Raw genomic sequence first — 22,913 nt, forward strand, 5'->3', positions numbered from 1 at the left:
AAAAAATCAAACGTGTAGCAGTTTGCTTTTATGCCTCCTATCTTGATTTTCCATCTGTCTTCCCATCACCATTGCATCAGTACTCAAGAAAATGAAAGCTCTCAAAAATAAAGATCCTTAAAGGCCACTGGTTACAAAACAGCAGAGGTGATCATCTGGTTCAGAGACTCAGCTCAGTGCAGCTTTACTTGTAGATCATTTCATGTAATTAAAAATTCAGTTTATCCAAGGAGATAACAATCTTCTTTGTGGAGAGAAAGCTTTTATTAACTAACCCACTAATTGATATGAAGTTTTAAAGTAACTTTCTTTTTGAGACCTGTAAAATAAGATTGAAATGAGCTTGAATGCAGTTACCATTTGCAAAAATTTAATAGCATCCTGTTATCAGCCCTGATGAGAGAGACCATGTACATCTCAATGATCTCAGATCCTATTTTCAATTTAGTTACTACTCTGACAACTCTCTCTCCCTCCACCATCTCTACTCCTTCTAGCAAAAATAAGGTCAAAAGAGGTGGCATTTCCTTAGCATTTACTGCCCCTTGGCTTTTTAAACTAGGCTGATCCACTTGTGAACCACATCCTAAAGTCTCACAAAGGTTGATGGAGAGTTATTCCAGCTTGGCATAGGTCCAGTGACCCTGTGCAGGGTAGTAGGAAGACTCAGAGTGACAGGAATTTTAGGTAAGGAAATGACCTTTTGTTGAGAATATATTTCATCTTAAAGTTAGCACAGTGGCAAGCTATTAGGATGCTGTTTTTGTAAGTAAAAATAGGCAAATATTGAAATTTCTTATAGAATAACCTAGTAACAGTTAGCCCTGAACTCAGATACACACCACTGTTTATTCATGTCATTGGTCACTAATCTTTGGAACTATGGACAGAGACTTAAAGGCAAGGTTTGAGGACATCTCTCCTAGTGTTTGTACATAAAGTGTTATTCATTAATAAAGAGAACCTGTCTCAGTTTCACTATCTTCTTCCTTAAATTTTTCTTCTTTTCACTTTCCTCTACTGTGTCACTTTTTTTTTTTTTTTGCACTCTTGCTCTTACTCTTGCTTTCTCTAGGTAAGTAGTTCAGAGTGGAGATTGGAATTTTGCTTTCACCACTCACTTCTTACATGACCCTGGGCAAAATATTTTATTTATTTATTTGGGGGGGGGCACGAGAGTGAGCATGAGCATGAGCCGGGGGAGAGGCAGGGGAAAGGGAGAAGCAGACTCCCTGCTGAGCACAGAGCCTGATATAGGGCTCCATGAGGGGCTAGATCCCAGGACACTGAGATCATGACCTGAGCCAAAGGCAGACACTTAACTGACTGAGCCACCCAGGAACCCCAAGACAGTCTCTTTCTGCTGTAGATTATCCATCTGTAAATTTGGATAATCATACTTCTTCAGGTTGTTGAAAAGATTATATGAGATAATAAGCATAAAATATCTAGTTCTGTGCCTAGCACATGGTAAACACTTAATTTTAGCATCATTTTCTCCTTTATTTCTTCCTTTCATTTTTTATTTCTACCTCATATTTTCTTATTATTTTTTCCTGAATTTTGTTCTCATCAGTATTGAGCTCCATCCTTCAGCATTGCTAGTTTTTCTCACCCACTGGACAGCTCCGGGCAGGTACTTGGCAACTTGGACTCTGTGACACATTCTTTAATCTCTTTCCTCAAGCCCTGCCTCCATTTGGAAGTCAAAGTGATTTTTCTAAAATGCAAATATGACCATGTAATTCTCTGTCATAAACTTGCCTGTGGTATATAATACTAAATTGTTATCATGGAATACAAGGCCATCCACAGCACGGTTCCTATCATCAATCAAACTTCATCTCTACCACTGAAATAATCTATAAAAATAGGTCACATAGCTGTGCTGGTTCTCCAGAATTCCACACTTTTTGTTTTGTTTCTGAACCATGGTGCATCTTCTCCTACTCTTCCACCTAGCAGACACTAGTGTAGTCACCAAGATCCAGCCACAAATCTTTCCCCAACTCTCTTATCTGGATTTGATTCTTCTTTCTGTTTACGTTCACAGAGTTTTGACAATTACAATGCTTATCACATTCTTTTTGTTTAAAGATTTATTTATTTTAGGGAGAGAGCGTGAGCAGGGGGTGGGGAGGGACAGAGGGAGACAATCTTGAAGGAGATTCCCTGCTGAGCATAGAGCCTGCCATGTGGGGCTCTATCCCAAGAGATCATGAACTAAGCCAAAACCAAGAGCCAGATGCTTAACCAACTTAGCCACCCAGGTGCCCTATCCTATCATGCTCTTAATATGGATCTTGTCCTATAGATTGGGAACCCCTAGGGACAAGGCTCTGTTTTATTCCTCTTTGTTACTTCTGAATCCCATAGCTGAGCCTGTCACTGAACAAAGCAACATATTCTATTTCTAAAAATAGTCTTCTATCAGTCTGAATAAGATTTATGTTTGGAGTTTTTGTCCATATAGCTGATGTGATTTAAGTCAACTTCCATGAAGAGATGGTATATATATATATATATATATATATATATATATATATATATATATATATATATATACACACACACACACACACACAATGGAATATTACTCAGCCATAAAAAATGAAATCTCACCATTTGCAATGACATGGATGGAACTAGAGGATATTATGCTAAGCAAAATAAGTCAATCAGACAAAGACAATTATCATATGATTTCAATCATATGTGAAATTTAAGAAACAAAGGGGAGGATCATAGGGGAAGGGAGGTAAAAATAAAATAAGATGAAATTGGAGAAGGAGATAAACCATAAGAGACTCTTAACTATAGGGAACAAAGAGAGGGCTGCTGGAGGGGAGGTGCATTGGGGGATGGGGTAACTGGGTGATGGGCGTGAAGGACTTGATGTAATGAGCAGTGGGTGTTATATGCAACTGATGAATCACTAAACTCTACCTCTGAAACTAATAAAAAAAATAAGTCACCTTTCATGTCTTTCCCTAATTGCAGACATTTCCACAGAAAAGTTGCATAATGAACCTTACTGAACATCTTTGACAATGGGCAAGTAATTCTAATATATACAGGACTATACTGTGTGAAGACCAGGGGGTAGACAAGGATGATATTTTATTTTATTTTATTTTATTTTATTTTATTTTATTTTATTTTATTTTATTTTATTATTTTATTTTATTTTATTATTTTATTAAAATTTTTTTGGATCGTTGTTTATTCTTTTTTTTTTTTTAAGTAAGCTCTACACCCTGTGTGGGGCTTGAACTCATGACCCCAAGATCAAGAGTCATATGGTCTACTGACTGAGCCAGCCAGGCAGCCCAAGGATGATCTTTTAATTCCTTTTTTATTTAACTTTAGGGCTCTATTTTAACAAGCCATAGAATTAGTATCTCTTGGGAAGTGCTTGAAAATTTTGACCGATTATTCTTTTGATTACCTTTCTTTTAGAAGTTTTCTAATAATAGGATAAAGGTTAAGACCCTTCTTATGTGTTTCTGACTTGGAGGAGGGCATGGGTGAGGGATAATATTTTGTTTTTCAGTTTTGCTCATATATTGGCCTCCCTCTCAGATTTGAAGGGCTGCCCTTTTTCTTTTTGGTTTCACATCTGAATCATTACCTGGCTGGCTTGCAAATAATTTTCCAATGGAAATTAAATATAATCTCCACTCTATCAGTACTTAAGGAAACAATCCTAAGAAAAGGAGAGCTGTAAACCTTTGGGTCAACAAATTTCAAAGCAGATATATACAGAGATCCCTGGGTTCTAAAGAAAGAGTAGAATCTAGATGTGAGATTGTTGGCTGTCACTGGTGCCAGTAGAAGGTAATAAATTGGAATTAATTTCTGCAGGAAATAATGACGAAAAGAGCTGGGGACAGGGAGAAAGACTTATCTATGTCTCCAGGAGAGATTACAAAATGCCCCTGGAAGTCTGAGCACTGAGACAGACAAAAGGAGAGAAAAGGAAAAATACACGTTTATTTGCTAACCAGTGAACAATGAAGGGGGAGAAAGGATAAATAAGGAAATGGAAATGTAGGGGTGGGAAAGTCCCACCAAACTGCCTCATTTCAATGTTGGCATCTTGGTAATTTCTCCTAATTCACTTAAACAATTTCCAAGAATCTTGGCACCTATAGGAACCTGGACATCCTTAAAGATACATTCATCCCAAGAGAAAAGAGAGCATGGTTGACTCATGTAGACACTACTAATTTTGAATGAAATTCCATCTCATCTGAGAAACTGCTGAAACAGGCCAGGCAAATGTTTGCTGAAATGAGCTACATGTGAGAATCACAAGACCCAAGAAAGTCTTTGTTTTATCAATAAACTGCTGTGTGAGCTTGGGCATGTCATTTCTCTCTTTTTTTCTCTCCCTTAAAAATGAAGTACATTAAACTTTACCCTATATGCCTCAAGGCTAGTTGTGAGATTCAAATGAGCTGGAAATGAAAATTATGATTACAGAGGTTTCTGTCAGGTTACTGGGCTCAGATCCCAGAGATTTAAGCTCTATTGCCATTATCTAGAAGTGACATTTTTCTCCAGAAGGATACCAGAGGATTATCACAAATTCAGTTAGCAATGGCCTCAATCTCTTCATTTACAGGCCAACAGCAACATTACCAGTGGTGTGTATAACATTGTTTTAAATGTTAGAAATGATAAAGCCATGCATTTCCTATGGTATTGATTATAAAAGCATTATGCAGCTCAAAGGTCAGGACTGTTCTCTATGCACATTCTGTATGGTTCCAGGGGAAATAAAACAGAAATAAACAAACTCAGTAGCCTTAAAACTGTGCTAATCCCTAAAGCCAAAGTCATTACAAGCAGAGAACACAGATTGAGCTGCCAGAAGTAAGGAGGGGGGTGGGGTCTGGAGATGTTTACATTTTGCTGAACAAAGGAAAGAGAGTCCCGTCTTTCCCCCTCCCCCCATACAAAAATAGTATACTTTGGATCCAGTAGCAATCTTCTGCAACTGGTTTCCTGCCTCTTTTGTTATCCAGATGAATCTTTGGAATTCCCATTTCAGAAGCTGCTGCCCTCCCACTAATCCTCAGCTATGGTAGTACAGTGAAGTTTAGAGCCACATTAACATTGCAGAATGGTAGGGGTGACCTCAGTGGCAGTCTCTACACATTCAAACATCTCTGGAAATTGGATGGGATCTTCAGGGAATTTGGAGTGTCTCAATAGCCTAGGTTGGATTTTCTAAAGGAAGTGAAATACCTTCCTGGGTCAGAGGATGGTAACTGACTAGTGCCTGATGTATGTCCCATGACTGCAAGAGTAAGAGGGTTTTGAAGTGCAAAAGTTTTTTTTTTTTATTGTGGTAAGAACACTTAAATTTTTAAGTGAACAATATAGTGTTGTTGACTATAGGTTCAGTGTTGTACAACAGATCTCTAGAGCTTATTCATCTTGCTTAACTGAAACTTCATGCCTATTGATCAATAACTCCCCATTTCTGCCTCCTCCAGCCCTGGCAACCACTATTAAACCCTTTGATTTTGACTATTTTAGATATCTCATTTAAGTGGAATTATGCAGTATTTGTTTTTTCTGTGACTGGCTTATTTTAGTTAGCATAATGTCTTCAAGGTTCATCCATGTTGCTATATTTTACAGAATTATCTTCTTTTTTTGAGGCTTAATATTACAATGTATGTATATACCACATTTTCTTTTCTTTTTTTTTTCAGTTTTATACCTTATTTGACAATCAGCGATTAGTTCCCATCCACATTAACTGTCTGTAGATTTTTGAAAGTGGTGACAGGTATATAGGTAAGCAACGTATAGAGCTTGTTTGGTGAATCTTCATTCTCATTACATTTTCTGGACAACCGCACATGGATATGGCATGGAACATGCCTTATTACTTTGGCCCAGACAGCTTTGTCAAGCCTGGTGTCAATGTGCACATCTGGAGTTCTCATATCCTTCAGGACAAATTTCTGGATCCCTTTGAGTGCCTGAGGGTCGTGCTTCTTGAAACTCACTCCATGGATGTGCTTGTGAATGTTGATGGTATGTTTTCTGGGCACTACCTCAATGATGGCAGAATAACCCTTCTTCTTGCCACCCTTCTTTGCAAGAGCCATTCTGCTGGGCCTTTGTTGGAAAGCAACCACATTTTCTTTATTCATTCATCTGTCCGTAGACATTTTCACATCTTAGCTATTTTGAATAGTGCCACAATGAACATGGAAGTGCCAAAATGTCTTTGAGATTCTGATATCAATTCTTTTGGATAAATATTCAGAAGTGGATTACTGGTCCATAAGGTAATTCTATTTTTAATTTTACGAGAACCTCCATACTATTTTCCATAGTGTTAGCACCATTTTGCATTTGCACCAACACTGTGTAAGGGTTTCAGTTTCTCCACATCCTTGCCAATGCTTCTTGTCTTTTGCATTTTTAATGATAGCCATCCTGACAGATGTGTGATGATTATCTCATTGTAGTTTTGATTTGGATTTCCCTGATTAGTAACACTGAGTATTTTTTTCATATACCTATTGTCCTTTCTGTGTCTCCTTTGGAGAAATATCTGTTCAAGTCCTTAGCCCACTTTTAAATTGGATTATTAGGGTTTTTTTGTTTGTTTGTTTTGCTACTGAGTTGTAGGAGTTCCTACATATTTTGAAGATTAATGCCTTATCAGATCTATGTTTTGAAAATGTTGGCTCCCAATCCATAAGTTGCCTTCTCACTCTGATGGTTGTTTCCTTTGCTGTGCAGAAGCTTTTTAATTTGATGTAGTCCCATTTGCTTACTTTTGTTGTTGCTTTTGCTTTTGTTTTTTATGTCCAATCCATGAAATCATTGCCAAGACCAAGGTCATGATGCTTTCCCCTAAGTTTTCTTCTAAGAGTTTTACAATTTTGGGTTTTATGTTTAAGTCTTTAACTCATTTTGTTAATTTTTGTGTATGGGGTAAGATCAAGATCCAGTTTCATTCTTTTGCATGTGGCTATCCACTTTTTGCATTGCCATTTTTTGAAGAGACTATCCTTTGTCCATTGTTTATTTTTGGCACCTTTGTCAAAGATCAGTTGACTATATAGGCATGGACTTATTTCTGGGCTCTCAGTTCATTTATATTGGTCTGTATGTCTGTTTTTATGCTAGCACAATATTGTTTTGATTACTGTGGCTTTGAAATATATTTTAAAATCAGGAAGTAGTATGCCCCCAGCTTTGTTCTTCTTTCTCAAGATTGACTTGGCTATTCGTGGTCTTTTGTGGTTTCATATAAATTTTTGAATTGTTTCTCTATGTTTATAAAAAATGGTATTTTATAGTGATTTTATTAGACTCATAGATTTCTTTGGATAGTATGGATATTTTTAACAATGTTAAGTTTTTCAATTATCACAGAATGCCTTTCATTTTTGTCTATGTCTTTAATTTCTTTCATCAAAGTTTTATAATCTTAACAGGTCTGTAATGGGTATGGAGTTTGAAACAATAATCAAAAATCCCAGTAAAGTAAAGCCCAGGACCAGGTGGCCTTCTGGGTGAATCCTATCAAACATTTAAAGAAAAATTAATGCCAATCTTTCTCCAAATATTGAAGAGGAGGGAATGCTTCCAAACTCATTTTATGAAGCCAACATTACCCTGATTCCAAAGCTAAATACTAGAAGAGAAAACTACAGCTCAGTATCTCTAATGAATATAGATGCAAAAATCTTCAACAAAATACTAGCAAGCCAAATCCAATGACATGTTAAAAGGATCATACACCATTACCTAATGGGATTTACCCCTGATGTGCAGGCATGTTTCAGCATATGAAAATCAATTAATGTGAAACACAACATTAACAGAATAAAGAATAAAAATCACATGATTGTCTTAATAGATGCAGCAAAAGCATTTGACAAAATTCATATCTGATCATGATAAGAACTCTTAACAAACTAGGAATAGGAGGAAAGCATCTCAACATGCAGTCTTGTTAAGGCCTTATTGTTATGCTGTAAGTTCTAGAAAATTTCTGGGATTGCTGCTGTTTGATGCTAGGTCATGTCACTACCTGTGCTCCACCAGAGCTCTCTGGGCAGTAACATTTTTAATTCAACATTTTCTTCTACCTGATCATTGTATGTTAAACCACATGCTATTCATTATCGCATCATATCCCTTCCCTCCTTTAAGCTCTGTAAACAAAGTCACATCTCCAGTAAACGTGTCTTGATTAGTAGCATGGTTAATCTTCTTTCTCATTGACTGTACTTTTCCCCAGAAAATATCATTCAGTTGACTTTTTAATTATTGCATTTTCCAGTTCTTGGAGAGGGACAATCAACCTTTTTCTTGTATTTATGTACTTGGGCAAAAATTATATTGTCATGTTCTCAGGGGCATGGACAAGAGAGATTTTCCATCTTCTATTTCTTTGTATCCCCTCTAAAGTACCTAGAACTGATTTTTCACACAGTGGCCATTTGGGGACAAGTTGAGTCATTAACTAGCCATTTCATTATATCCCTACAGTACTGCCAACTTCTTCAAGGAAAGATGTAAAAACAATCCTTGTACTTCCTGCTGCTTCTCTAAAGGAGAGAGAGGTGATAAAAGGCCAAGAATTTGCTGGAAAGTTTCTCAAAACTGTTCACAAAGCCTGTGGGAAGTGGTGCCTATTTTGGTAACATGGCTGACCTGCACTCTGGAAGATGGACAGGAGATTCATTTGGGCTCTATAGGACCTTACAAATGAGCAACATTGTGTGTGAGTGTGAGGTCACTGTCTGGGCCAGAAACCCCAAGGGGTCCTAGGAAATGTTAAGAATTGGCTCCCATAGCAGTAAACATATTTTGTTATACTTGAGTAGTTCCAAGAAATAGAACAATATGACTTGGCATTTGTGTAAGTGGAAAGGGTTTGAAAGTCACAGGGCAATCAGTGATTGAGGTTAAAGCTATTACAAGAATGGTGTTTAACACACTGTTAATTGGGTAATAGGGAAGAAGGTAACTAGGCAGTCCAGAGAGACATAGTGCTTTCAACAGAAGAAGATAATTTGGGCTGCACGAAACAATGTGTTTCTCTCCTGTGTTATGTAACACTTCTCACCCAATAGATTGAAAAGTAGTCATCTTGGATATATTCAGGTCAGCAGAGCAGTGGAAAGATTCTTAAGAGTGTCATTGTGTCCTTTGCAAACCAAGTTGGCATTTCTTACTATTGTAATTGCAATTCAGCAGACACTTATTGAGGAAATTTTTATTCTATACTATGCTCTGTGTGAGCTGATAGGGATTCAAGAGTGAAGGAAAGAGACATGGCCCCTGGCCCTCCACAAACAAACACACTTGTGGCTGACCAGAACATTTCACACTATGAGATATGTCTCCTGAATGGGAAAGGATTTGTGCCACTGACAGGTACTGCCTCCCTTGTGGACATCAATAAACTTTCTACTTTGTAAAATAAAATTTTATGTCTGTAAAAGTAACGAAGGCTAAAAATTTGGAAAATATATAAAATATAACAAAAGAAATAATTTATAATCCTAAAACCAGAGATAATTACTGTTAATATTTTTATTTCCTTCATTTTTATTTGCTTTATATAAATATACATAAACATACACAGTTGATGCACTGTATATAAACATCCAGTCCTGCATTGCCTCAGTAAGTTAGAATCATTTCTCTATGTCATGAAAAACACCATAAGCATCATATTAAAGGCTAAATTGCATTAAGTTGTAGACATACTTTGCTTTATTCAATTGTTCCGTAATTGATAGACATTTCCAATAGTGCATATTTTTCAAATGTTTGAGATGGATAAAGAGTTGAGTTTGGCTCTATTAATGTGGTACTTTAAATGGCCTAATTGACCTTAAGAAAAGTAGAGAGGGAGAGAGGGAGACATGGCGGGGGTAGAGAGAGAGAGAGATTAAATGAGAAAATGAGAATGAATGAAAACACCTAGATCTGGCTAAATCTGCTTCTGTGATATAATGCCTGGGATACATGCCCCAAGACCTGTCAATCAGAGATCCTGCATTACTATATCATGACCTCAACATCAGGACCTCATTGATAGTGATGGCTGACATCAGGGGCATAGTATTTTCCTTTTGAAGTGGTTCTGAGACTTCATAGCATTTGGGAGTTTGCCTTTGAAGGGGTCTAAAAGACCACAGAGTCAAAGTTACGTATTAAGAAAGGCTGAGAAATTTAGTATGAGGGTGAGAGGGCAGGGGATGGTTAAGGAAGATCTTTCCCTTTCTTGGGCTAGGAGAATAGATTACTGTAGAGTTTGAGGGAATATAGTCCAGAAAACTGCCCACACTTCTGACATCAACTGCAAGTTTGAGGGGTTCCCAAAACCACTCTCAATGATTTGCTCAAAGGACTCACAGAACTCACTGAAAGTTGTTGTAGTAAAGGTTATGAGTTATTACAGGAAAAGGATTAAGATTAAAATCATTCAAGGGAAGAGATACATGAAGCATAGTCCAGGAAAGCTGTAAATGCAGAGCTTCTAGTTGTCCTTTTCCATGGAGTCATTGGGAGTACTATATTATCAGCATCAATATATGATAATATGCACAGTTTGTTGTCATCCAGAGAAGCTAGTCTGATTCTTGGTGTCTAGATTTTATTAGGGCTGTATGGTTGTCTGCCCTCATGATGGACACTTAGTTTCCAGGCCCTCCAGAGGCAGAACTGATACCGCATAGAGGACCTTTAGTCTCCATTCCCTCTTGTGGTGAAGTGGACACTGCATGGCCCAAAGTCCCTGTTGTAAATCACATTGTTAGTCTGTCCAGTGGCCAAGGCCCCCAGGTAAACAAAGACATTCTTATCAGGCATGATATTCCAGGGGCTTAGAGATTAACTCCCAGAAACCAAGGGCAAAGGCCAGACCTCATTCTGAGCAAGGTTATGTTCTTTACTCTACAGGCACATTAACTAGTAGGAACCTCCCCTTGATGATTGTGTACCAGCATGTGGTGTGCTATGAAGGAAAACACTGAGGAAGCTGATATTATTTTTATCTTATAGAAGGGAGATAGTGACTTAAGCACATAAAATACAATTTAGTGGTCTGACGCCCTGGCACTTCACTTAGCTAACTGTTTTCTTTGTAGGGCTGTCCAAGTCTAATCACAAGCAGGATAGGTAGTTCTTATGTGTTGTGACATGAAAGACAGAAAAAGAAATCCCATAACAACAAACTGTTCCTTTATATGCCAAAGCCACAGATCAGAATCAAATGAGCTCCTAAAGATCATCTAGTTCAGGTGTTGGCAGACTATGTCTTGGGGCCAAATCTGGCTCTCTGCCTGTTTTTGTAAATAAATTGTAATTGAAACAGCCATGCCCCATTCATTTATGTATTGTCTATGGCTGCTTTCATGCTACAATGGCAGAGTTGAATAGTTGTGATAGATACCAGATGGCTGCAAAAATAATTAACTATCTGCCCCTTTACAGAAAAAAAGTTTGTTGATCTCTGAACCAGTTCAACTATATCATTATGCAGATGGAGAAATTGAAGTCCAAATTGGAGAAATATTAAGTTAGGCAAATAACTACTCTACTTTGTATTGGGCACTATTAAAGGCGCTTGAGATACATCAGTGAACAAAACAGATAAAAAATGCAGACTAATTATACTAACAATTATACTAGCATATTAATGCTAGAAATTTATAATGCCATGGAAAAAGACTAACAAATGGATAGCAGGTTAAAGGGGAATTGGCAGTGTGAAGTGGAAAGAGTCAAAACTTTAAATAAGGTGATGAGCGTAGGCCTCATTGAGAAGTTGAGATTTTAGAAAAGATTTGAAAAGGGTGGGGTGAGCCTTGGAGACACATGGGAGAAAACATTTTCAGGCAGAGGGAACTGTTGATGCAAAGCCTGAGCAGACATGTTCCAGCAACAGATAAGTTGAAGTAAAGTGAGTGAGGAGGAAGACAGTAGGAGATAAAGGAAGTGAGGTAATGGAGTACCAGATGCCATTGACTTTATAATGCCATTGGAAAACTATGAGTAAAATGAGGGACAGATGTACATTTTGAGCAGAGAAATGACATCTGACTAGGATTAAGATTTTAGCTCCATTGTTGAAGATAGTTAGGGGGTTGAAAGTGAAAGTAAAAGATCAATGTGATAGTTAATTTTATTTGCCAACTTGACTGGGCTAGGGCATACCCAGATAGCTGGTAAAAAAATTATTTCTGGGTGTATCTGTGAAAGTGCCTCAGGAAGAGATTGGCATTTGAATTGGTAGACTGAGTAAAGATTTGCCCTCATCATTATGGCGGGCATCATCCAATCGGCTGAGGGCCTGAATAGAACAAAAGACAGAAGGGCAAATTTACTTTCTCTGCTTGAGCTAAAACATTCATCTTCTGCCCTCAGACACTGGCACTCCTGATTCTCAGGCCTTCAAATTTAGTCTGAGACATACACCACTGGCCCTCTGGTTCTCAAGTCTTCAGGCTTGGACTGGAACTATACTACCAGCATTCCTGGGCCTCCAGCTTACAGACGGCAGATCATGTAACTTCTCAACCTCCATAATCAAGTAAGCCAATCCCTCATAATATGTTTCTTCCTGTATATCTTATATATTTCCTATTGCTTCTGTTTCTCTGGAGAATCTTGACTAATCAAACCAGTTATGAAGCTATGATAGTATTCTAGCCTAGAGATGATGTTGGCTTAGACTATCTTGTTAGCAGTGGATGAGATGAGAAGTTATCAAATTCTGGATTTATTTTGAAGGTAGAACCAAACAAGATTTGCTAAAGGTTTGACTGTAGGGTATAAAAGAAAGAGGGGAGTCAAGGTTTTTTGGCCTGAGCAACTGGAAGTTGTCAAAATCATACAGAAAATTGGTAGAAGAGCAAGGTCTTGAAGCCAGGCCCCTCTAACTCCCTCTAACTCCCTTCTAAATCCCAACTTGATTGTGCCTTCCTAGGGAATGCTAATATAACTCTTTCAGACAATGGAAACTGGCCCAATGCATGTGCAGCCACAGCAATATGCAAATGATAAATGATAAGTCTCAGAGCTAAATCTTTTACAGAGTATCACTATTACCAGGTTTATTTCAAGGTTTATCTCTCTGAGTGCAGGAAAGGGAAAATTTCCTTACTATTTAGCTCAAGCTCATTATGAAGTCTCTCCTTGACCAGCTCTGATAAGGAGAAGAAAACAAACATAATGGCCCTGCTTGAATATCATAAGATAATAAATATTCCAAGTGAACATAATTGTTTTTAACCTTTATGCCAGGTACAATAAATGTCAAAAGGAAAGATAACCTAGCACTCTCCTGAAATAGCTTAAATAATAGGCCCCAGTTTGCTTTAATGGGAACTCACCCAGTAGATACACTCATATAACAAATGAGAATTCCCTAATGAGAGTTGCATTATTTCTATTGGCTTTTATGCCATTCTTAATTGATTGCCATAATGCACGGCTAATTAAGAGCATGATAATCTGACTGAAGTATTTTCAGCCAGTGCAATGGTGCCTGCTTTAAAACAATGACTTTTAGAAATCCACATCAAGGTGGCTGGCAGGTTACTCTATAGCTGGTGACTCCCCCATTAGAAAGCGTGATCCTTCATTGATCAGTCTAACTTGGTACGCTCCTCGGGGTTCATTGTTTCAACTGTGGACAGGAACATTGAGACCATTTCTCAATGATGCCAAAAGCCCTCCAGGGCAATGGCCTTTTTGTCCTGAGCCTACTGACTAACTTCATGTTTCTAAGGCCCATTTCTTTAATCCACTCCTATCCCCATATCATAGATTTCCATCCTGAATCTCTTTCACAGGCATATTATTCTCAGAGGGTTGGGGTATACTGAAAAGATGACTGGATTTGCATTCTATTCTCAGCTTGACTATAAATACTGGCTATATGACCTTGAATAAGTCACTTCTATGATATTTTCTATATTTTTTCTATTCAAAAGTGAAGGGTTGGGAGAGGTAAATTCCAAGCTTGCTTTTAGTTTTGCCTTTTAATTATTTTGTGGTCCCATATTTTTTTATTATAATAATATTTTTTATTATGTTAGTCACCATACAGTACATCCCTGGTTTTTGATGTAAAGTTCGATGATTCATTAGTTGCGTATAACACCCAGTGCACCATGCAATACGTGCCCTCCTTACTACCCATCACCAGCCTATCCCATTCCCCCACCCCCACCAAAGCCTTCAGTTTGTTTCTCAGAGTCCATAGTCTCTCATGCTTCATTCCCCCTTCTGATTACCCCTCCTTTCTTTATCCCTTTCTTCCCCTACCGATCTTCCTAGTTCTTATGTTCCATAGATGAGAGAAACCATACGATAATTGTCTTTCGCTGCTTGACTTATTTCACTTAGCATTATCTCCTCCAGTGCCATCCATGTTGCAACAAATGTTGAGAAATCATTCTTTTTGATAGCTGAGTAATATTCCATTGTATATATGGACCACATCTTTTTAATCCAGTCATCTGTTGAAGGGCATCTCAGCTCCTTCCACGATTTAGCTATTGTGGACAATGCTGCTATGAACATTGGGGTGCATATGACCCTTCTCTTCACTACATCTGTATCTTTGGGGTAAATACCCAGTAGTGCAATGGCTGGATCATAGGGTAGCTCAATTTTTAATTTTTTAAGGGACCTCCACACTGTTTTCCAGAGTGGCTGTACCAACTTGCATTCCCACCAACAATGTAGGAGGGATCCCCTTTCTCCACATCCTCTCCAACAATTGTTGTTTCTTGCCTTGTCAATTTTTGCCATTCTAACTGGCATAAGGTGGTATCTTAGTGTGGTTTTGATTTGAATTTCCCTGATGGCTAATGATGTTGAACATTTTTTCAATTGTCTGTTAGCCATTTGTATGTCTTCATTGGAAAAGTGTCTGTTCATATCTTCTGTATTTGGCAAAAAGCCAGTGGTGTAATTGGGAAAGGTTTGTTAAACTCAGTGTCCATTGTCTCTTCTGTGACTTTGGAAAAAGGAAACTTGCCTGACCTGCATCAAGCACCTCCTTTCCTGAGAATTAAAATGAATGTGAAATTAACTTAAAATACTCATAGCAGACATGTGGTCAATATCATTATTATGTAATTGAATTCATTAAGCCCTTGGTCAGCAAACAGAGGATTCGTTCCTTCCCACATATGGGTGTTCATGAAGAGTGCCCCAAGGAGTTTGTTAGGGAGTTAAATATTTGTACCTCTAATATTGCACATGTCTGATTGAGGCATAAAGTTATTTCCTTTAGAAACTAACTTGTATCAGGGAGATGCAAGTTAAAACATCAAAGAGATATCATTTTGCAATAATCAAATGGGAAATAATTAAAATTTGTTAATATCAAGTATTGGTAAAGATATGGCATAATGGGAAACCTAATCTACTGTTGTTGGGAATGTGAATTGATATAGCTTCTTTACCCAGTAAATGTAAACATGTGCATGTACATGAATGTTCATAGCAGCATTGCTTGTAAGTGGAAAAACCTGGAAAAATATGAATGTACATATAATATGTATAAATATATTTGGGAAAATCATGCAATGAATAAAAATGAGTAAGCCACAGCTATACATATCAACTTAGGTACATCTAAAAATCATGGCATTTACCAAAAAAATAGCATGCCATAGATAAATACAGATAGTATAATTTTAGCTTTATAATGTTTAAAAATTGATAAGATTAAATGATATATTTTTTAGGGATATGGATTTGAGTGATAAAACTACTTTTAAGAAGAGAGAGAATGATTAATAAAATATTCAGGATAGTAAAAGAGATTTACTCTTTGTAAAGGATGGGGGAGCAATTAGAAGAAACATAAAGGAGGTTTCAAATATTGACAATGTGCTCTTTAGTTTTGGAAATTTAAAAACTATTATAAAAGCAACACTTGGCTGTCATAAACTCTGGAACAATACAGAAGAATATAAGAAAGGGATAAAGAAGGGGGGGTAATCAGAAGGGGGAATGAAGCATGAAAGACTATGGACTCTGAGAAACAAACTGTGGGCTTCAGAGGGAAGTGGGTGGGGGAATGGGATAGGCTGGTGATGGGTAGGAAGGAGGGCACGTATTGCATGGTGCACTGGGTGTTATACGCAACTAATGAATCATTGAACTTTACATCAAAAACCAGGGATGTACTGTATGGTGACTAACATAATATAATAAAAAAATATTAAGAAAAAAGAATATAAGATCAGGAATAGAGCTGTCCCTTTTCCTCTTCTTTATAATTCCATTTAAGAGATGAAAAGAGCACTGTCCATAATTTGGGGTATATCCTTCTAGATCAGTGGTTCTCAGTGTGGTCCCTGGACTGGCACCATGTGCATCACCTGAGAACTTGTTAGAAATGCAAATTATCTGGCCTCATCCCAGATTTACTGATTTAGAAACTCTAGAGATGTGGCTGTGCTATTTGTGTTTTAACAAGTCTCTGGGTGGTTATCAACCCTGGTTGAATAATAATAGAAGCACCAGAGGAACTTTGAAAAAAAATGCCAATGCCCAGGTCTTACCTCCAGAGATTTTTTTTAAAAGCTCCTCCAGTAATTATAACGTGTTGGCAGGGTTAAGGGTCATTAGTTTAGGCTTTCTGTATACATATACATAAACAAAACATATACATATACATAGTAATATATATATGTATATATATATTATTAGTGAAAAGTAAGATATAGAAGATTTTTTCATATATATTTGAATCTTTCACTTTTCACTAATAATATGTCAACAAATATAAATCTATTTCCTTTTTTAGAGCAGTGGTTCTTAACGAGGGATGATTTTGACCTACAGGGGACATTTGGCAATATCTGGAACCTACTTTGGTTGTCACAACTGGGAGAGGTGCTACCAGCATCTGGTGAGGAGAGGCTAGGGATGCTGCTAAATATCTTAAAATAGACAGGACAGCTCCCCACAGTTAATTATCTGGCTCCAAATGTCAATAGTGCTGAGGTTAAGAAACCCTGTCTTAGAGGGATACATAGTGTTTGATTCTAAGACAGTATTAGATTTCATTAAATCTATTCAATGTGCTTTGGTGACTCCATTTAATACCCACAGGCTCTGAAGAGCTTGAGAAGATGTGAGTTATATGGGTATGCCTTGTCTCTACATACTTTCTCAAAACTCAGTAATGTGCATCATTTTTGCTTCTTTTGTGTTCCCATAATAATCAACACATTGCTGGCTGTCTTAAAGGTATTGAAGAAGACCCTGGTGAATTGAATTGAATCATCCCCAATCCCCACAATATAGTGAAATTCTATGGTATTTGTCTCTGGTTTCTGTTAAATCCTAGAAATGAAGGCTGGGTGAAATTCTTTCTGTCAATAACAAATGGAATTAACTGTAGAGTCTTGGATGTATTGCAAAATGAATGATTAAAAATCATTGGCAAATAGTAAGCTGTCTGCTGTGACCTTTCAGCTTTTGGTATTTTGACTGACGGTCCCCTCTTTACAGTTTAGTGAAGTTGTAAACAGAGAGACATGAGACCCATTTATGGGCCAGGCAGTCAAATACTGAATATGAAAAGGTCAGCATCAAACTCTGCTTGCTGATATGACTCAGGCTGACATGGAATTGGGTGGGCCTGTGACACTGTGGATTTGAGGTATTGATTTTTTTTAATAATAATCTTTTATTATGTTATGTTAGTCACCATACAGTATATCTTTAGTTTTTGACGTAATGTTCCATGATTCATTATTTGCGTATAACACCCAGTGCACCATGCAATATGTGCCCTCCTTAATATCCAACACCGGCCTATCCCAATCCCCCACACCCCTCCCCTCTGAAGCTCTCAGTTTGTTTCCCAGAGTCCACAGGCTCTCCTGGTTCATTCCCCCTTCTGTTTACCCCCCTTTCATTCTTTGATGTGGTCCATATATACAATGCAATATTACTCAGCCATCAGAAAGAATGATTACACAACATTTGCAGCAACATGGACAGGACTGGAGGAGATTATGCTAAGTGAAATAAGTCAAGCAGAGAAAGACAATTATATGGTTTCACTCATTTATGGAACATAAGAAATAGGACGATCGGTAGGAGAAGGAAGGGAAGATTGAGGTATTGATTTAAAGGGAAACAAATGTCTCTGTAGCAAACGGAATGGGAAAATCTTCAGTTTGAACTGTATTGGAAGATTGGAAATCAGCTCTGGCTGAGACTTAGGCCTGGTTAAGGCCATGCATATTTCAAGTAGAAAATGCCATGGACCTTGGCTTTTTGAAGTCTCTGTCTAGGGTGTTGTTGTCTGCTTCTCTCTTTTCCTAAGAAGACTTTTAATATCTTGCAGATACTTCCCTCTTTCTTGCTCTGGTAACAATGCTTTTTCCACACCATGCTATTAAATGTAGAGTCCTTGGTAAACTCTTTCAGACTTTGCTCTCTTCTTTCTCCTTTACATGTCTCTCATTTTAATCTTTTCACATTTGTGTTCACTATTTATTTTCTTCTTCCTATATCCTTTACTACTCTGTTTCTCCTTAGAAAAACCAGAGTTGAAGAATATAACAACTGAAATAAACAATACATTATAGTGTATCAATAGTAGATTAGTGGATGGAGAATAATGTATCAGTGATCTGGAAGATTGGGTAATTGAAAGCACCCAAACTGAACAGCAAAAAGAGAAGTTTTAAAAATGAGGATAGGCTAAGGGGTCTCCTGGACAATATCATGCAAATGCTTGCTTTATAGGGGTTCCAGAAGAAGAAAGAGAAAGGAGTAAAAAACTTATTTGAAAAATAATAGCTGAAAACTTCCTTAACCTAGGGAAGGAAGTAGACATCCAAGTCCAAAAAACACAGAGTGTGGAACAAGATGAACCCAGGAAGGGCCACAGCATGAAACATAGTAATTAAAATGTCAAAGATTAAAGAATAAAGAATCCTAAAAGCAGCAAGAGAGAAGCAAAAAATTATTTACAAGGGAAACACTGTAACACTATCAGCTGATTTTTCAGCAGAAACTTTTTAGCCCAGAAGTAAGGGACATGATATATTGGAAGTGCTGAAAGGAAAAAAACCTATATCCAAGAATACTCCACACACCAAGGTCATTTAGATTTGAAGGAGAAATAAACAGTTTCCCAGACAAACAAAAGATAAAGGAGTTTATCACCACTAATCCAGTCTTATAAGAAATGTTAAGGGACTTTTTTAAGCAGAAAAGAAATGGCCATAATTAGAAGTAAGGAAATTGTGAATAAAAAGAGGTAAAATATGACAGCATATATATAAAACATGGATGGAGTAAAAAAAGAAAAATATTTTTAAATGTGTTTGAACTTAAATGATCATCAAATTGAACTGACATCAAATTACAGGCTATAGGCTGCTGTATACTTAGGATGTTATATATGAACCTCATGATTATGACAATCCCAAAACCTATAATAGATACACAAAAAATAAATAGAAAGCCAAACATAACATTAGAGAAGCTCATCAATGACAAAAAAAAGAGAGCAAGAGAAGAAGAAAGGAACAGAGAACTAAAAAAACAAATCAACCAGAAAACAAATAACAAATGTCAATAAGTACATACCTATCCAATATTAAGTTTAGATGGTCTAAATGCTCCAATCAAAAGACATAGGGTGGCAGAATGGATTAAAAAAAAAAACAAGATCCATATATATGCTGCCTGCAAGAGACTCACTTCAGATCTAAATACACAGACAGACTGAAAGCAGAGGGATGGAGATGCATTTATTTATCACGCAATGCACCCAAGGAGGGCCACAAGGAAGGAAGTGGGAAAAAAAGCCAGGCAAAATAAGCTTTAGAACAAAAACTGTAACAAGAGACAAATAAGGGCGTTACAAAATGTTAAAGGTGTTAATCCAGAAGTGGATATAACAATTGTAAATATCAATGCACCTTACACTAGAGCACCTAAATATATGAAGCAACTAGTAATGGACATAAAGAGAGAAATTGATGGTAATACAAAGTGGGGGACTACAGTCTAATATCCCTGCTGAACATAGATGTGAAAATACTAAAAAAAAAAATAATACCAAACTGTATTTGACAATACATTAAAAAGATCATTCACCATGATCATGTGGAATTTATTCTGGAGATTCAAGAATGGTTCAGCATTCCCAAATCAATGTGATACACCACAACAAAATGAAGGATAAAAGTCATATGATCATCTCAATGAATGAAGAAAAAACATTTGACACAATCAACATCCATTCATGATAGAAACTCTCAACAAAGTGGGTTTAGAGGGAATATACCTCAACATAATAAAGACCATATGTGAAAAACCCACAGCTAACATCAGACTCAAAGGTGAAATATTGAGAACTTTGCCTCTAAAATGAGTAAGAAGACAAGGATGTCCACTCTCACCACTCATTCATCACACTCTTTGGGGTCCTAGCTATAGCAATCAGACAAGAAAAAGAAATAAGAGGCATCTGTGTTGATAAAGAAGTTCACTGTTACTATTTGCAGATGTTATAAAACTATACATAGAAAATCTTAAAGACTCTGCCAAAAACTACAAGAAGTAATAAATGAATTCAGTAAAGTCACTGAATTCATTCATACCAGAAATTGGTATTGTTAAGAAACAACTCCATTTACAGTTCCACCAGAAAGAATAAAATCCCTAGGAATAAACAGCCAAAGAGGTAAAAAACCTGCACTCTGAAAACTAAAACAATAAAGAAATAAATTGAAAATAACACAAACAAATGGAATGATATTCCATACTCATGGATTGAAAGAATTATGTATTGAAATATTCATGCTACCCAAAACAATCTACAGATTCAGTGCAATCCCTATCAAAATGCCAACAGCATTTTTCACAAAACTAGAACAAATAATTCTAAAATTTGTATGGAATCACAGAAGACCACAAATAGCCAAAGCAATCTTGAGAAAGAAAAATAAAGGTGGAGATATTACAATTCCAGATTTCAAGATATACTGCAAAGCTGTAGTAATCAAACCAGTATCATCCTGGCATAAAAATAGACACATAAAGCAATAGAACAGAAGAGAGAGCCTAGAAATTAACACATGCTTATATGGTCAATTAATATATGATAAAGAAGTCAAGAATCTAAAATGGGGAAAAGACAGTCTCATCAATAGATGGTGTTGGGAAAGCTGGACAGCTACATGTAAAAGAATGAAACTGTACTACTTTCTAACACCATATGCAAAAGTAAAATGGATTAAAGACCTACTTGTTAGTCCTGAAATTACAAAAATTCTAGAAGAGAACACAGGCAATAATTTTTCTGACATTGGCTGTAACAACATTTTTCTAGATATGTTTCCTAAAGCAAGAGAAATGAAAGCAAAAATAAGCTATTTGGATTACATCAAAATTTTAAAAAATTGCACATTGAAGGAAATCATCAATAAAACAAACAAACAAAAAGCCAACTTACTGAATGGGAGAAGATATTTGCAAATAATAGATCCCATAAGGAGTTAATATCCAAAATACATAAGGAACATATATGACTCAACACCAAAAAAAAAAAAAAGAAGAAAGAAAAAGAGCAAGAAAGAAAGAAAGAAAGAAAGAAGAAAGAAAGAAAGAAAGAAAGAAAGAAAGAAAGAAAGAAAGAAGAAAGAAACCCCAAGTAATCCAATTTAAAAATGGGCAGAGGACCTGAAAAACATTTTTCCAAAGAAGACATACAGATGGCCAATATACACAAGAAAGGATGTTCAATATCACTGATCATTAAGGAAATGCAAGTCAAAACCATAAGAAGATAAAACCTTACACTTGTCAGAAAGGCTAAAATAAAGAAGACAAGAAATAACAAGTGTTGGTGAGGATGTGGAGAAAAAGGAAGCCCTGTACACTCTTGGTGGGAATGTAAATTTTTACAGCCATTGTGGAAAACAGTATATAGTTTCCTCAAAAATTCAAGTTAGAAATATGATACAAGAATTCCACTACTAGGCATTTACCTAAAGAAAATGAAAACACTAATTTGAAGAGATATGAGCACCCCGTGTTTATTGCAGCATTATTTACAATAGCCAAGATATAGAAGCAACCCAAGTGCCCATTGATATGCAGCTAGATAAGGAAGATACAGTATATGTATACAATAGAATATTATGCCACTATAAAAATGGATGAGATTGTGCCATTTGTGACCATGGTTGGACCTAAAGGATATAATGACAAGTGAAATAAGCCAGAGTGAGAAAGACAAATACTAAATGGTTTTACTCATATGTGGAATTAAAAAAAATAAGTGAATAAACAAAGAAAAAGCAAAATCAGACCTATAAATAGAGAACAAACTGATGGTTGCCAGAAGGGAGAGCCGTAGAGAGATGGGCAAAATGGGTGAAGGGGAGTGGGGGTTACAGGCTTCCAGCTATGGAATGAATAAGTCACATGAATAAAGGGCACAACAAAGAATATAGTCAATGATATTGTAATAGTGTTGTATGGTGACAGATGGTAATTACACTTATGGTGAGCATAGCATAATGTATAAACTTGTCAAATCACTATGTTGTATTCTTGACACTAATGTAACATTGTATGTCAGCTATACTCAAACATTTTTTTAAGTTAAAAAAAAAGACTCTAGTGCTCTATGAAGTACTTCCATTCTTTGCTTTTTTCAGCCATGAGTTATAATAAGTCTCCTATAACAGGAGGTCTTGAGCATTTATTCATTCACTTAACAAACATTGAGTGCCCAATATGATTCAGGCTCCATATAAGTTAGAATGGCTATCATCAAGAAGACAAAAGATATCTAGTATTGTCAAGGATATGGAGGAAAGGAAATTCTTGTATAGTGTAGGCGGGAATGTAAA

At 36.7% G+C, this 22,913-nt stretch overlaps 1 protein-coding gene and 1 pseudogene across 2 annotated transcripts in view; one reads left to right on the top strand and one right to left on the bottom strand.

Moving 5' to 3' along the window:
* Positions 1 to 12,441, top strand: part of SMARCA1 (SNF2 related chromatin remodeling ATPase 1) — a 734,807-nt gene extending 722,366 nt beyond the window's left edge. Inside the window, exon 28 of one of the 2 annotated variants that reach the window (XR_015723364.1) lies at positions 12,424 to 12,441. The gene's annotated coding sequence lies outside the window, so the exon portion shown is untranslated. The remainder of the gene's footprint in view (positions 1 to 12,423) is intronic. The other variant, XR_006777961.2, reaches the window with a different exon arrangement.
* LOC123786442 (large ribosomal subunit protein eL31 pseudogene) lies at positions 5,754 to 6,128 on the bottom strand (annotated as a pseudogene).
* Positions 12,442 to 22,913: the final 10,472 nt, after the last annotated feature.

This window comes from Ursus americanus, chromosome X, assembly GCF_024610735.1.
Source record: "Ursus americanus isolate L20-20 chromosome X, mUrsAme1.1.p, whole genome shotgun sequence".
NCBI lineage: Eukaryota > Metazoa > Chordata > Mammalia > Carnivora > Ursidae > Ursus > Ursus americanus.